Source organism: Oncorhynchus nerka, unplaced genomic scaffold (assembly GCF_034236695.1).
Source record: "Oncorhynchus nerka isolate Pitt River unplaced genomic scaffold, Oner_Uvic_2.0 unplaced_scaffold_3333, whole genome shotgun sequence".
Classification (NCBI taxonomy): Eukaryota; Metazoa; Chordata; class Actinopteri; order Salmoniformes; family Salmonidae; genus Oncorhynchus; species Oncorhynchus nerka.
This window is the reverse complement of record NW_027037962.1, coordinates 3,708-19,369: the sequence shown is the minus strand read 5'-3', so window position 1 is coordinate 19,369 and position 15,662 is coordinate 3,708. Positions and strand designations below refer to the sequence as shown.

Genomic DNA, 15,662 nt, shown 5'->3' with positions numbered 1-15,662 from the left:
ATAGTATTTAGCCTACACTCTGTCAGTGGCCAGTATTTAGCCTACACTCTGTACAGTATTTAGCCTACACTCTGTGTAGTCAGTGGCCATGTATTTAGCCTACACTCTGTATAGTATTTAGCCTACACTCTGTGTAGTATTTAGCCTACACTCTGTGTAGTCAGTGGCCATGTATTTAGCCTACACTCTATATAGTATTTAGCCTACACTCTGTGTAGTATTTAGCCTACACTCTGTATAGTATTTAGCCTACACTCTGTATAGTATTTAGCCTACACTCTGTATAGTATTTAGCCTACACTCTGTATAGTATTTAGCCGACACTCTGTGTAGTCAGTGGACATGTATTTAGACTACACTCTGTGTAGTATTTAGCCTACACTCTGTGTAGTATTTAGCCTACACTCTGTGTAGTATTTAGCCTACACTCTGTATAGTATTTAGCCTACACTCTGTGTAGTATTTAGCCTACACTCTGTATAGTATTTAGACTACACTCTGTGTAGTATTTAGCCTACACTCTGTATAGTATTTAGACTACACTCTGTGTAGTATTTAGCCTACACTCTGTGTAGTATTTAGCCTACACTCTGTGTAGTATTTAGCCTACACTCTGTATAGTATTTAGCCTACACTCTGTGTAGTATTTAGCCTACACTCTATATAGTATTTAGCCTACACTCTGTGTAGTATTTAGCCTACACTCTGTATAGTATTTAGCCTACACTCTGTGTAGTATTTAGCCTACACTCGGTATAGTATTTAGCCTACACTCTGAGTAGTATTTAGCCTACACTCTGTATAGTATTTAGCCTACACTCTGTATAGTATTTAGCCTACACTCTATAGTATTTAGCCTACACTCTGTATAGTATTTAGCCTACATTCTGTGTAGTATTTAGCCTACACTCTGTGTAGTATTTAGCCTACACTCTGTGTAGTATTTAGCCTACACCCTGTGTAGTATTTAGCCTACACTCTGTATAGTATTTAGCCTACACTCTGTGTAGTCAGTGGCCATGTATTTAGCCTACACTCTGTATAGTATTTAGCCTACACTCTGTGTAGTCAGTGGCCATGTATTTAGCCTACACTCTGTATAGTATTTAGCCTACACTCTGTATAGTATTTAGCCTACACTCTGTGTAGTATTTAGCCTACACTCTGTATAGTATTTAGCCTACACTCTGTGTAGTATTTAGCCTACACTCTGTGTAGTATTTAGCCTACACTCTGTGTAGTATTTAGCCTACACTCTAGTATTTAGCCTACACTCTGTGTAATATTAAGCCTACACTCTGTATAGTATTTAGCCTACACTCTGTATAGTATTTAGCCTACACCCTGTGTAGTATTTAGCCTACACTCTGTGTAGTCAGTGGACATGTATTTAGCCTACACTCTGTATAGTATTTAGCCTACACTCTGTATAGTATTTAGCCTACACTCTGTATAGTATTTAGCCTACACTCTGTACAGTATTTAGCCTACACTCTGCGTAGTATTTAGCCTACACTCTGTGTAGTATTTAGCCTACACTCTGTATAGTATTTAGCCTACACTCTATATATAGTATTTAGACTACACTCTGTACAGTATTTAGCCTACACTCTGTATAGTATTTAGCCTACACTCTGTGTAGTATTTAGCCTACACTCTGTACAGTATTTTAGCCTACACTTGTAGTCAGTGGCCATGTATTTAGCCTACACTCTGTACAGTATTTAGCCTACACTCTGTGTAGTCAGTGGCCATGTATTTAGCCTACACTCTGTATAGTATTTAGCCTTCTGTGTAGTATTTAGCCTACACTCTGTGTAGTCAGTGGCCATGTATTTAGCCTACACTCTATATAGTATTTAGCCTACACTCTGTAGTATTTAGGTTCTGTATAGTATTTAGCCTACACTCTGTATAGTATTTAGCCTACACTCTGTATAGTATTTAGCCTACACTCTGTATAGTATTTAGCCTACACTCTGTATAGTATTTAGCCTACACTCTGTATAGTATTTAGACTACACTCTGTGTGGTTTTAGCCTACACTCTGTATAGTATTTAGACTACACTCTGTGTAGTATTTAGCCTACACTCTGTATAGTATTTAGACTACACTCTGTGTAGTATTTAGCCTACACTCTGTGTAGTATTTAGCCTACACTCTGTGTAGTATTTAGCCTACACTCTGTATAGTATTTAGCCTACACTCTGTGTAGTATTTAGCCTACACTCTATAGTATTTAGCCTACACTCTGTGTAGTATTTAGCCTACACTCTGTATAGTATTTAGCCTACACTCTGTGTAGTATTTAGCCTACACTCTGTGTAGTATTTAGCCTACACTCTGTGTAGTCAGTGGCCATGTATTTAGCCTACACTCTGTGTAGTATTTAGCCTACACTCTGTGTAGTATTTAGCCTACACTCTATATAGTATTTAGCCTACACTCTGTGTAGTCAGTGGACATGTATTTTCCAAAGGTAAAACATACTTTTCCTCCTCAGGTTACGGAGCCGACAAAGACCTAAATGCGAGAGGAGATATCAAGAGTAAGTCCTTCACCTGTTGCTGTGAGATGGTTTGATATCTATGTTGGTTTGATATCTATGTTACTGTGAGATGGTTTGATATCTATGTTGGTTTGATATCTATGTTGGTTTGATATCTATGTTGGTTTGATATCTATGTTGGTTTGATATCTATGTTGGTTTGATATCTATGTTACTGTGAGATGGTTTGATATCTATGTTGGTTTGATATCTATGTTACTGTGAGATGGTTTGATATCTATGTTGGTTTGATATCTATGTTGGTTTGATATCTATGTTGGTTTGATATCTATGTTGGTTTGATATCTATGTTGGTTTGATATCTATGTTACTGTGAGATGGTTTGATATCTATGTTGGTTTGATATCTATGTTGGTTTGATATCTATGTTACTGTGAGATGGTTTGATATCTATGTTGGTTTGATATCTATGTTGCTGTGCTCAGTAAACGCTGTGAGACCACTGCATGCAGTACACCTCCCTGTCCACAAGGGGGAGATGGAGACAACTTTCTGAAATCAGTCTCATGGTAGTCTATGGTAACAGTCTCATGGTAGTAGATATAGAAGTCTATAGTAACAGTCTCATGGTAGTAGATATGGTAGTCTATGGTAACAGTCTCGCGGTAGTCTATGGTAACAGTCTCATGGTAGTCTATAGTAACAGTCTCGTGGTAGTCTATAGTACGTCTCATGGTAGTATATGGTAACAGTCTCATGGTAGTATATGGTAACAGTCTCATGGTAGTCTATAGTAACAGTCTCATGGTAGTCTATAGTAACAGTATCGTGGTAGTCTATGGTAACAGTCTCATGGTAGTATATGGTAACAGTCTCCTGGTAGTCTATGGTAACAGTCTCCTGGTAGTCTATAGTAACAGTATCGTGGTAGTCTATGGTAACAGTCTCATGGTAGTATATGGTAACAGTCTCCTGGTAGTCTATGGTAACAGTCTCATGGTAGTAGATATAGTAGTCTATGGTAACAGTCTCCTGGTAGTCTATGGTAACAGTCTCATGGTAGTAGATATAGTAGTCTATGGTAACAGTATCATGGTAGTCTATGGTAACAGTCTCATGGTAGTCTATGGTAAGTATCATGGTAGTAGCTATAGAAGTCTATGGTAACAGTCTCGTGTAGTAGTAGTCTATGGTAACAGTCTCATGGTAGTCTATAGTAACAGTCTCATGGTAGTCTATGGTAACATTCTCATGGTAGTCTATACGAAGTCTCATGGTAGTCTATGATAACAGTCTCATGGTAGTCTGTGGTAACAGTCTCATGGTAGTCTATAGTAACAGTCTCATTGTAGTCTATAGTAAGTCTCATGGTAGTCTATGGTAACAGTCTCATGGTAGTCAATGGTAACAGTCTCATGGTAGTCAATGGTAACAGTCTCATGGTAGTCAATGGTAACAGTCTCATGGTAGTCTATAGTAACAGTCTCATGGTAGTCTATAGTAACAGTCTCATGGTAGTCTATAGTAACAGTCTCATGGTAGTCTATAGTAACAGTCTCATGGTAGTATATGGTAACAGTCTCATGGTAGTCTATAGTAACAGTCTCATGGTAGTCTATAGTAACAGTCTCATGGTAGTCTATAGTAACAGTATCGTGGTAGTCTATGGTAACAGTCTCATGGTAGTCTATGGTAACAGTCTCCTGGTAGTCTATAGTAACAGTATCGTGGTAGTCTATGGTAACAGTCTCATGGTAGTATATGGTAACAGTCTCCTGGTAGTCTATGGTAACAGTCTCATGGTAGTAGATATAGTAGTCTATGGTAACAGTCTCCTGGTAGTCTATGGTAACAGTCTCATGGTAGTAGATATAGTAGTCTATGGTAACAGTATCATGGTAGTCTATGGTAAGTCTCATGGTAGTCTATGGTAAGTATCATGGTAGTAGCTATAGAAGTCTATGGTAACAGTCTCGTGGTAGTAGATATAGAAGTCTATGGTAACAGTCTCATGGTAGTCTATAGTAACAGTCTCATGGTAGTCTATGGTAACATTCTCATGGTAGTCTATACGAAGTCTCATGGTAGTCTATGATAACAGTCTCATGGTAGTCTGTGGTAACAGTCTCATGGTAGTCTATAGTAACAGTCTCATGGTAGTCTATAGTAAGTCTCATGGTAGTCTATGGTAACAGTCTCATGGTAGTCAATGGTAACAGTCTCATGGTAGTCAATGGTAACAGTCTCATGGTAGTCTATGGTAACAGTCTCATGGTAGTCTATAGTAACAGTCTCATGGTAGTCTATAGTAACAGTCTCATGGTAGTCTATAGTACCAGTCTCATGATAGTCTATAGTAACAGTCTCATGGTAGTCTATGGTAACAGTCTTATGGTAGTATATATAAGTCTATGGCAACAGTCTCATGGTAGTCTATAGTACCAGTCTCATGGTAGTCTATAGTACCAGTCTCATGGTAGTGTCTCATGGTAGTCTATGGTAACAGTCTCATGGCAGTCTATAGTAACAGTCTCATGGCAGTCTATAGTAACAGTCTCATGGTAGTCTATAGTAACAGTCTCATGGTAGTCTATGGTAACAGTATCATGGTAGTATATATATGTCTATGGTAGTCTATGGTAACAGTCTCATGGTAGTCTATAGTAACAGTCTCATGGTAGTCTATGGTAACAGTCTCATGGTAGTCTATGGTAACAGTCTCATGGTAGTCTATGGTAACAGTCTCATGGTAGTAGATATAGTAGTCTATGGTAACAGTCTCATGGTAGTCTATGGTAAGTATCATGGTAGTAGCTATAAAAGTCTATGGTAACAGTCTCATGGTAGTAGATAGTCTATGGTAACAGTCTCTGGTAGTAGATATAGAAGTCTATGGTAACAGTCTCGTGGTAGTAGATATAGAAGTCTATGGTAACAATTTTGTGGTAGTAGATATAGAAGTCTATGGTAACAGTCTCGTGGTAGTAGATATAGAAGTCTATGGTAACAGTCTCATGGTAGTCTATAGTAACAGTCTCATGGTAGTCTATGGTAACATTCTCATGGTAGTCTATACGAAGTCTCATGGTAGTCTATGATAACAGTCTCATGGTAGTCTGTGGTAACAGTCTCATGGTAGTCTATAGTAACAGTCTCATGGTAGTCTATGGTAACAGTATCATGGTAGTATATATATGTCTATGGTAGTCTATGGTAACAGTCTCATGGTAGTCTATAGTAACAGTCTCATGGTAGTCTATGGTAACAGTCTCATGGTAGTCTATGGTAACAGTCTCATGGTAGTCTATAGTAACAGTCTCATGGTAGTCTATGGTAACAGTCTCATGGTAGTAGATATAGTAGTCTATGGTAACAGTCTCATGGTAAGTATCATGGTAGTAGCTATAAAAGTCTATGGTAACAGTCTCATGGTAGTAGATATAGAAGTCTATGGTAACAGTCTCGTGGTAGTAGATATAGAAGTCTATGGTAACAGTCTCGTGGTAGTAGATATATAGAAGTCTATGGTAACAATTTTGTGGTAGTAGATATAGAAGTCTATGGTAACAGTCTCGTGGTAGTAGATATAGAAGTCTATGGTAACAGTCTCATGGTAGTCTATAGTAACAGTCTCATGGTAGTCTATGGTAACATTCTCATGGTAGTCTATACGAAGTCTCATGGTAGTCTATGATAACAGTCTCATGGTAGTCTGTGGTAACAGTCTCATGGTAGTCTATAGTAACAGTCTCATGGTAGTCTATAGTAAGTCTCATGGTAGTCTATGGTAACAGTCTCATGGTAGTCAATGGTAACAGTCTCATGGTAGTCTATGGTAACAGTCTCATGGTAGTCTATAGTAACAGTCTCATGGTAGTCTATAGTAACAGTCTCATGGTAGTCTATAGTACCAGTCTCATGATAGTCTATAGTAACAGTCTCATGGTAGTCTATGGTAACAGTCTTATGGTAGTATATATAAGTCTATGGCAACAGTCTCATGGTAGTCTATAGTACCAGTCTCATGGTAGTCTATAGTACCAGTCTCATGATAGTCTATAGTACGTCTCATGGTAGTCTATGGTAACAGTCTCATGGCAGTCTATAGTAACAGTCTCATGGCAGTCTATAGTAACAGTCTCATGGTAGTCTATAGTAACAGTCTCATGGTAGTCTATGGTAACAGTATCATGGTAGTATATATATGTCTATGGTAGTCTATGGTAACAGTCTCATGGTAGTCTATAGTAACAGTCTCATGGTAGTCTATGGTAACAGTCTCATGGTAGTCTATGGTAACAGTCTCATGGTAGTCTATAGTAACAGTCTCATGGTAGTCTATGGTAACAGTCTCATGGTAGTAGATATAGTAGTCTATGGTAACAGTCTCATGGTAGTCTATGGTAAGTATCATGGTAGTAGCTATAAAAGTCTATGGTAACAGTCTCATGGTAGTAGATATAGAAGTCTATGGTAACAGTCTCGTGGTAGTAGATATAGAAGTCTATGGTAACAGTCTCGTGGTAGTAGATATATAGAAGTCTATGGTAACAATTTTGTGGTAGTAGATATAGAAGTCTATGGTAACAGTCTCGTGGTAGTAGATATAGAAGTCTATGGTAACAGTCTCATGGTAGTCTATAGTAACAGTCTCATGGTAGTCTATGGTAACATTCTCATGGTAGTCTATACGAAGTCTCATGGTAGTCTATGATAACAGTCTCATGGTAGTCTGTGGTAACAGTCTCATGGTAGTCTATAGTAACAGTCTCATGGTAGTCTATAGTAAGTCTCATGGTAGTCTATGGTAACAGTCTCATGGTAGTCAATGGTAACAGTCTCATGGTAGTCAATGGTAACAGTCTCATGGTAGTCTATGGTAACAGTCTCATGGTAGTCTATAGTAACAGTCTCATGGTAGTCTATAGTAACAGTCTCATGGTAGTCTATGGTAACAGTCTCATGGTAGTCTATAGTAACAGTCTCATGGTAGTCTATAGTAACAGTCTCATGGTAGTCTATGGTAACAGTATCATGGTAGTATATATATAAGTCTATGGTAGTCTATGGTAACAGTCTCATGGTAGTCTATAGTAACAGTCTCATGGTAGTCTATAGTAACAGTCTCATGGTAGTCTATGGTAACAGTATCATGGTAGTATATATATAAGTCTATGGTAGTCTATGGTAACAGTCTCATGGTAGTCTATAGTAACAGTCTCATGGTAGTCTATGGTAACAGTCTCATGGTAGTCTATAGTAACAGTCTCATGGTAGTCTATGGTAACAGTATCATGGTAGTATATATATAAGTCTATGGTAGTCTATGGTAACAGTCTCATGGTAGTCTATGGTAACAGTCTCATGGTAGTCTATAGTAACAGTCTCATGGTAGTCTATGGTAACAGTATCATGGTAGTATATATATAAGTCTATGGTAGTCTATGGTAACAGTCTCATGGTAGTCTATGGTAACAGTCTCATGGTAGTCTATGTTAACAGTCTCATGGTAGTCTATGGTAACAGTCTCATGGTAGTAGATATTATAGTCTATGGTAACAGTCTCATGGTAGTCTATAGTAACAGTATCGTGGTAGTCTATGGTAACAGTCTCATGGTAGTCTATGGTAACAGTCTCCTGGTAGTCTATAGTAACAGTATCGTGGTAGTCTATGGTAACAGTCTCATGGTAGTATATGGTAACAGTCTCCTGGTAGTCTATGGTAACAGTCTCATGGTAGTAGATATAGTAGTCTATGGTAACAGTCTCCTGGTAGTCTATGGTAACAGTCTCATGGTAGTAGATATAGTAGTCTATGGTAACAGTATCATGGTAGTCTATGGTAACAGTCTCATGGTAGTCTATGGTAGTATCATGGTAGCTATAGAAGTCTATGGTAACAGTCTCGTGGTAGTAGATATAGAAGTCTATGGTAACAGTCTCATGGTAGTCTATAGTAACAGTCTCATGGTAGTCTATGATAACAGTCTCATGGTAGTCTGTGGTAACAGTCTCATGGTAGTCTATAGTAACAGTCTCATGGTAGTCTATAGTAAGTCTCATGGTAGTCTATGGTAACAGTCTCATGGTAGTCAATGGTAACAGTCTCATGGTAGTCAATGGTAACAGTCTCATGGTAGTCTATGGTAACAGTCTCATGGTAGTCTATAGTAACAGTCTCATGGTAGTCTATAGTAACAGTCTCATGGTAGTCTATAGTACCAGTCTCATGATAGTCTATAGTAACAGTCTCATGGTAGTCTATGGTAACAGTCTTATGGTAGTATATATAAGTCTATGGCAACAGTCTCATGGTAGTCTATAGTACCAGTCTCATGGTAGTCTATAGTACCAGTCTCATGATAGTCTATAGTACGTCTCATGGTAGTCTATGGTAACAGTCTCATGGCAGTCTATAGTAACAGTCTCATGGCAGTCTATAGTAACAGTCTCATGGTAGTCTATAGTAACAGTCTCATGGTAGTCTATGGTAACAGTATCATGGTAGTATATATATGTCTATGGTAGTCTATGGTAACAGTCTCATGGTAGTCTATAGTAACAGTCTCATGGTAGTCTATGGTAACAGTCTCATGGTAGTCTATGGTAAGTCTCATGGTAGTCTATAGTAACAGTCTCATGGTAGTCTATGGTAACAGTCTCATGGTAGTAGATATAGTAGTCTATAACAGTAAAGTATCATGGTAGTAGCTATAAAAGTCTATGGTAACAGTCTCATGGTAGTAGATATAGAAGTCTATGGTAACAGTCTATGGTAGTAGATATAGAAGTCTATGGTAACAGTCTCATGGTAGTAGATATATATGGTAACAGTCTCATGTAGTAGAAGTCTATGTAACAGTCTCGTGGTAGTAGATATAGAAGTCTATGGTAACAGTCTCATGGTAGTCTATAGTAACAGTCTCATGGTAGTCTATGGTAACAGTCTCATGGTAGTCTATAGTAACAGTCTCATGGTAGTCTATGGTAACAGTCTCATGGTAGTCTATGGTAACAGTCTCATGGTAGTCTATAGTAACAGTCTCATGGTAGTCTATGGTAACATGGTAGTCTATGGTAGTCATGGTAGTCAATGGTAACAGTCTCATGGTAGTCTATAGTAACAGTCTCATGGTAGTCTATAGTACCAGTCTCATGGTAGTCTATAGTAACAGTCTCATGGTAGTCTATGGTAACAGTCTCATGATAGTCTATAGTAACAGTCTCATGGTAGTCTATGGTAACAGTCTTATGGTAGTATCTATAAGTCTATGGCAACAGTCTCATGGTAGTCTATAGTACCAGTCTCATGGTAGTCTATAGTACCAGTCTCATGATAGTCTATAGTACGTCTCATGGTAGTCTATGGTAACAGTCTCATGGCAGTCTATAGTAACAGTCTCATGGCAGTCTATAGTAACAGTCTCATGGTAGTCTATAGTAACAGTCTCATGGTAGTCTATGGTAACAGTATCATGGTAGTATATATATGTCTATGGTAGTCTATGGTAACAGTCTCATGGTAGTCTATAGTAACAGTCTCATGGTAGTCTATGGTAACAGTCTCATGGTAGTCTATGGTAACAGTCTCATGGTAGTCTATAGTAACAGTCTCATGGTAGTCTATGGTAACAGTCTCATGGTAGTAGATATAGTAGTCTATGGTAACAGTCTCATGGTAGTCTATGGTAAGTATCATGGTAGTAGCTATAAAAGTCTATGGTAACAGTCTCATGGTAGTAGATATAGAAGTCTATGGTAACAGTCTCGTGGTAGTAGATATAGAAGTCTATGGTAACAGTCTCGTGGTAGTAGATATAGAAGTCTATGGTAACAATTTTGTGGTAGTAGATATAGAAGTCTATGGTAACAGTCTCGTGGTAGTAGATATAGAAGTCTATGGTAACAGTCTCATGGTAGTCTATAGTAACAGTCTCATGGTAGTCTATGGTAACATTCTCATGGTAGTCTATACGAAGTATCATGGTAGTCTGTGGTAACAGTCTCATGGTAGTCTATAGTAACAGTCTCATGGTAGTCTATGGTAACAGTCTCATGGTAGTCTATGGTAACAGTCTCATGGTTGTCTATGGTAACAGTCTCATGGTAGTCTATAGTAACAGTCTCATGGTAGTCTATGGTAACAGTCTCATGGTAGTCTATAGTAACAGTCTCATGGTAGTCTATAGTAACAGTCTCATGGTAGTCTATGGTAACAGTATCATGGTAGTATATATATAAGTCTATGGTAGTCTATGGTAACAGTCTCATGGTAGTCTATAGTAACAGTCTCATGGTAGTCTATAGTAACAGTCTCATGGTAGTCTATGGTAACAGTATCATGGTAGTATATATATAAGTCTATGGTAGTCTATGGTAACAGTCTCATGGTAGTCTATAGTAACAGTCTCATGGTAGTCTATGGTAACAGTCTCATGGTAGTCTATAGTAACAGTCTCATGGTAGTCTATGGTAACAGTATCATGGTAGTATATATATAAGTCTATGGTAGTCTATGGTAACAGTCTCATGGTAGTCTATGGTAACAGTCTCATGGTAGTCTATAGTAACAGTCTCATGGTAGTCTATGGTAACAGTATCATGGTAGTATATATATAAGTCTATGGTAGTCTATGGTAACAGTCTCATGGTAGTCTATGGTAACAGTCTCATGGTAGTCTATGTTAACAGTCTCATGGTAGTCTATGGTAACAGTCTCATGGTAGTAGATATTATAGTCTATGGTAACAGTCTCATGGTAGTCTATAGTAACATGGTACATAATAGGTTTACTAGTCTTGGTCGTGGTATGTAGTGTGGTATGGAAGGTGTTTACTAGTCTTGGTTGTGGTATGTAGAGTGGTATGGAATGTGTTTACTAGTCTTGGTCGTGGTATGTAGCGTGGTATGGAATGTGTTTACTAGTCTTGGTCGTGGTATGTAGCGTGGTATGGAGGTGTTTACTAGTCTTGGTCGTGGTATGTAGCGTGGTATGGAGGTGTTTACTAGTCTTGGTCGTGGTATGTAGCGTGGTATGGAGGTGTTTACTAGTCTTGGTCGTGGTATGTAGCATGGTATGGAGGTGTTTACTAGTCTTGGTCGTGGTATGTAGCGTGGTATGGAGGTGTTTACTAGTCTTGGTCGTGGTATATAGCGTGGTATGGAGGTGTTTACTAGTCTTGGTCGTGGTATGTAGCGTGGTATGGAGGTGTTTACTAGTCTTGGTCGTGGTATGTAGAGTGGTATGTAGAGTGGTATGTAGCATGGTATGTAGAGTGGTATGTAGCGTGGTATGGAAGGTGTTTACCAGTCTTGGTCGTGGTATGTAGCTGTTTACTAGTCTTGGTCGTGGTATGTAGCATGGTATGTAGAGTGGTATGGAAGGTGTTTACTAGTCTTGGTCGTGGTATGTAGTGTGGTATGGAGGTGTTTACTAGTCTTGGTCGTGGTATGTAGCGTGGTATGGAAGGTGTTTACTAGTCTTGGTCGTGGTATGTAGCATGGTATGTAGAGTGGTATGGAATGTGTTTACTAGTCTTGGTCGTGGTATGGAATGTGTTTACTAGTCTTGGTCGTGGTATGGAAGGTGTTTACTAGTCTTGGTCGTGGTATGGAAGGTGTTTACTAGTCTTGGTCGTGGTATGGAAAGTGTTTACTAGTCTTGGTCGTGGTATGGAATGTGTTTACTAGTCTTGGTCGTGGTATGGAAAGTGTTTACTAGTCTTGGCACCAGAACTAAATGTATTCAGTTCGTCACCAGACTGTGTTTACTGTTGGTTTAGTTCATTAGAACAGGACTGTTGGTTTCCTGTGTTTCCTGGCCACAGCAGGAGAGAACAACTATCATGGAGCTGTACTCCTCTAGTTCATTATGAACAGGACTGTTGGTTTCCTGGCCACAGCAGGAGAGAACAACTATCATGGAGCTGTACTCCTCTAGTTCATTATGAACAGGGCTGTTGGTTTCCTGTGTTTCCTGGCCACAGCAGGAGAGAACAACTATCATGGAGCTGTACTCCTCTAGTTCATTATGAACAGGACTGTTGGTTTCCTGGCCACAGCAGGAGAGAACAACTATCATGGAGCTGTACTCCACTAGTTCATTATGAACAGGACTGTTGGTTTCCTGGCCACAGCAGGAGAGAACAACTATCATGGAGCTGTACTCCTCTAGTTCATTATGAACAGGACTGTTGGTTTCCTGGCCACAGCAGGAGAGAACAACTATCATGGAGCTGTACTCCTCTAGTTCATTATGAACAGGACTGTTGGTTTCCTGGTCACAGCAGGAGAGAACAACCATCATGGAGCTGTACTCCTCTAGTTCATTAGAACAGGACTGTTGGTTTCCTGGCCACAGCAGGAGAGAACAACTATCATGGAGCTGTACTCCTCTAGTTCATTATGAACAGGACTGTTGGTTTCCTGGTCACAGCAGGAGAGAACAACCATCATGGAGCTGTACTCCTCTAGTTCATTAGAACAGGACTGTTGGTTTCCTGGCCACAGCAGGAGAGAACAACTATCATGGAGCTGTACTCCTCTAGTTCATTATGAACAGGACTGTTGGTTTCCTGTGTTTCCTGGCCACAGCAGGAGAGAACAACTATCATGGAGCTGTACTCCTCTAGTTCATTATGAACAGGACTGTTGGTTTCCTGGCCACAGCAGGAGAGAACAACTATCATGGAGCTGTACTCCTCTAGTTCATTATGAACAGGACTGTTGGTTTCCTGTGTTTCCTGGCCACAGCAGGAGAGAACAACTATCATGGAGCTGTACTCCTCTAGTTCATTATGAACAGGACTGTTGGTTTCCTGTGTTTCCTGGCCACAGCAGGAGAGAACAACTATCATGGAGCTGTACTCCACTAGTTCATTATGAACAGGACTGTTGGTTTCCTGGCCACAGCAGGAGAGAACAACTATCATGGAGCTGTACTCCTCTAGTTCATTATGAACAGGACTGTTGGTTTCCTGTGTTTCCTGGCCACAGCAGGAGAGAACAACTATCATGGAGCTGTACTCCTCTAGTTCATTAGAACAGGACTGTTGGTTTCCTGTGTTTCCTGGCCACAGCAGGAGAGAACAACTATCATGGAGCTGTACTCCTCTAGTTCATTAGAACAGGACTGTTGGTTTCCTGTGTTTCCTGGCCACAGCAGGAGAGAACAACTATCATGGAGCTGTACTCCTCTAGTTCATTATGAACAGGACTGTTGGTTTCCTGGCCACAGCAGGAGAGAACAACTATCATGGAGCTGTACTCCTCTAGTTCATTATGAACAGGACTGTTGGTTTCCTGTGTTTCCTGGCCACAGCAGGAGAGAACAACTATCATGGAGCTGTACTCCTCTAGTTCATTATGAACAGGACTGTTGGTTTCCTGTGTTTCCTGGCCACAGCAGGAGAGAACAACTATCATGGAGCTGTACTCCTCTAGTTCATTATGAACAGGACTGTTGGTTTCCTGGCCACAGCAGGAGAGAACAACTATCATGGAGCTGTACTCCTCTAGTTCATTAGAACAGGACTGTTGTCTGCTGTTGGTTTCCTGTGTGTAATGAGAAACAGGATGCATCCCTAATGGAAGACTACGTCCTATATAGTGCACTACTGGTTAAAAGCAAAGCACTATAACAAAAGGAAGAGGGAGCCATTTGGCACGTATCCAACAGTAGTTTAGACTGTAGAGAGTCTGTTGTCTATATATATATATATATTCCCTGCTGAGTCGTGGTCAACAAGGTGATTTGCATCCAGACAGTCTTGTCTCCAGGTCCAGATGTGGCTTTTGCCTGCATCAATGTGTCCTGGGAGGACATGGTGTTTGGGAGGCAGTGCCATGTCTTTCTGTCCGGACTCATCCTGGACTCCATAAGACTAGAGGACTCCAAGGACTGCACTCTCAAGATAACCAACCTGGTCTATTTCCTCTGGGTAATAAGACAATACGTTTGGGGGCAGTTTCCTGGACACACAGATTAAAATGTAAAGTCAATGTTGAATCTGCATTGAGCTGTTAAATCCAGGATTAGGTTTAACCTGTGTCTGGGAAACTTCCCCTTGGTTGTTGGTTTATAAGGACTTTTATTTTTAAATTATTGCTAATATTATGGAGTTGATGTTCTGTTAAACTGTTTTGAGTGGTCACCTGAGGTGTCCATATTGGTTTGGTAAAGATGAGTCTCTTCGGGTGCAGCTCTCATTCCGTCCCTGACCCCTTCTCTCCATCCCTCTCGTCCCCCCCCCCTCCGTCCCTCTCGTCCCCCCCCCCAGACAGGACAGGCGAAGGCTGAGGACTTTGTCTCTGAGCTGCTCAGAATCATTTGTTCTGAGAGACGGGAGAAGAGCAGAGAGCAGCTGCTCCTGCAGTGGTTGGAGGTGAGCGCCTTAGGATTTCCTCTCAGCGTTTCCCCTAGAATATTGTCCAGATGGGACACAACATTCAGGGCCTCTTGAACCAAAATCTTCAATTGAAATCAATCTAGCGTGACTTCTCTCTGAGAGATCCATCTTTCCTTTCCTTGTTCCAGTTCTCCCTTCCTCTAGCCCAGCGCTACTCTGACTGTCTGGAGCAGCTGGACAGAGGACACTGTCGTACAGTCTGTCTGTTTCCTTAAGACTACAGACCCAGTGTCCCCCCCCACCTCAACACAGACTACAGACCCAGTGTCCCCCCCCACCTCAACACAGACTACAGACCCAGTGTCCCCCCCCACCTCAACACAGACTACAGACCCAGTGTCCCCCCCCACCTCAACACAGACTACAGACCCAGTGTTCCCCCCACCTCAACACAGACTACAGACCCAGTGTCCCCCCCACCTCAACACAGACTACAGACCCAGTGTCCCCCACCTCAACACAGACTACAGACCCAGTGTCCCCCACCTCAACACAGACTACAGACCCAGTGTCCCCCACCTCAACACAGACTACAGACCCAGTGTCCCCCTCCTCAACACAGACTACAGACCCAGTGTCCCCCCCACCTCAACACAGACTACAGACCCAGTGTCCCCCACCTCAACACAGACTACAGACCCAGTGTCCCCCCTCAACACAGACTACAGACCCAGTGTCCCCCACCTCAACACAGACTACAGACCCAGTGTCCCCCCACCTCAACACAGACTACAGACCCAGTGT

At 40.7% G+C, this 15,662-nt stretch overlaps 1 long non-coding RNA gene across 1 annotated transcript; it reads left to right on the top strand.

Annotated features, from left to right (window-relative positions):
• The first annotated feature begins 2,501 nt into the window (after positions 1–2,501).
• LOC135566787 (uncharacterized) lies at positions 2,502–14,888 on the top strand. Its single transcript, XR_010462183.1, has 3 exons — positions 2,502–2,549; positions 14,290–14,450; positions 14,790–14,888. It is a non-coding gene; the product is annotated as an uncharacterized LOC135566787 (long non-coding RNA).
• The last annotated feature ends 774 nt before the right edge of the window (positions 14,889–15,662 follow it).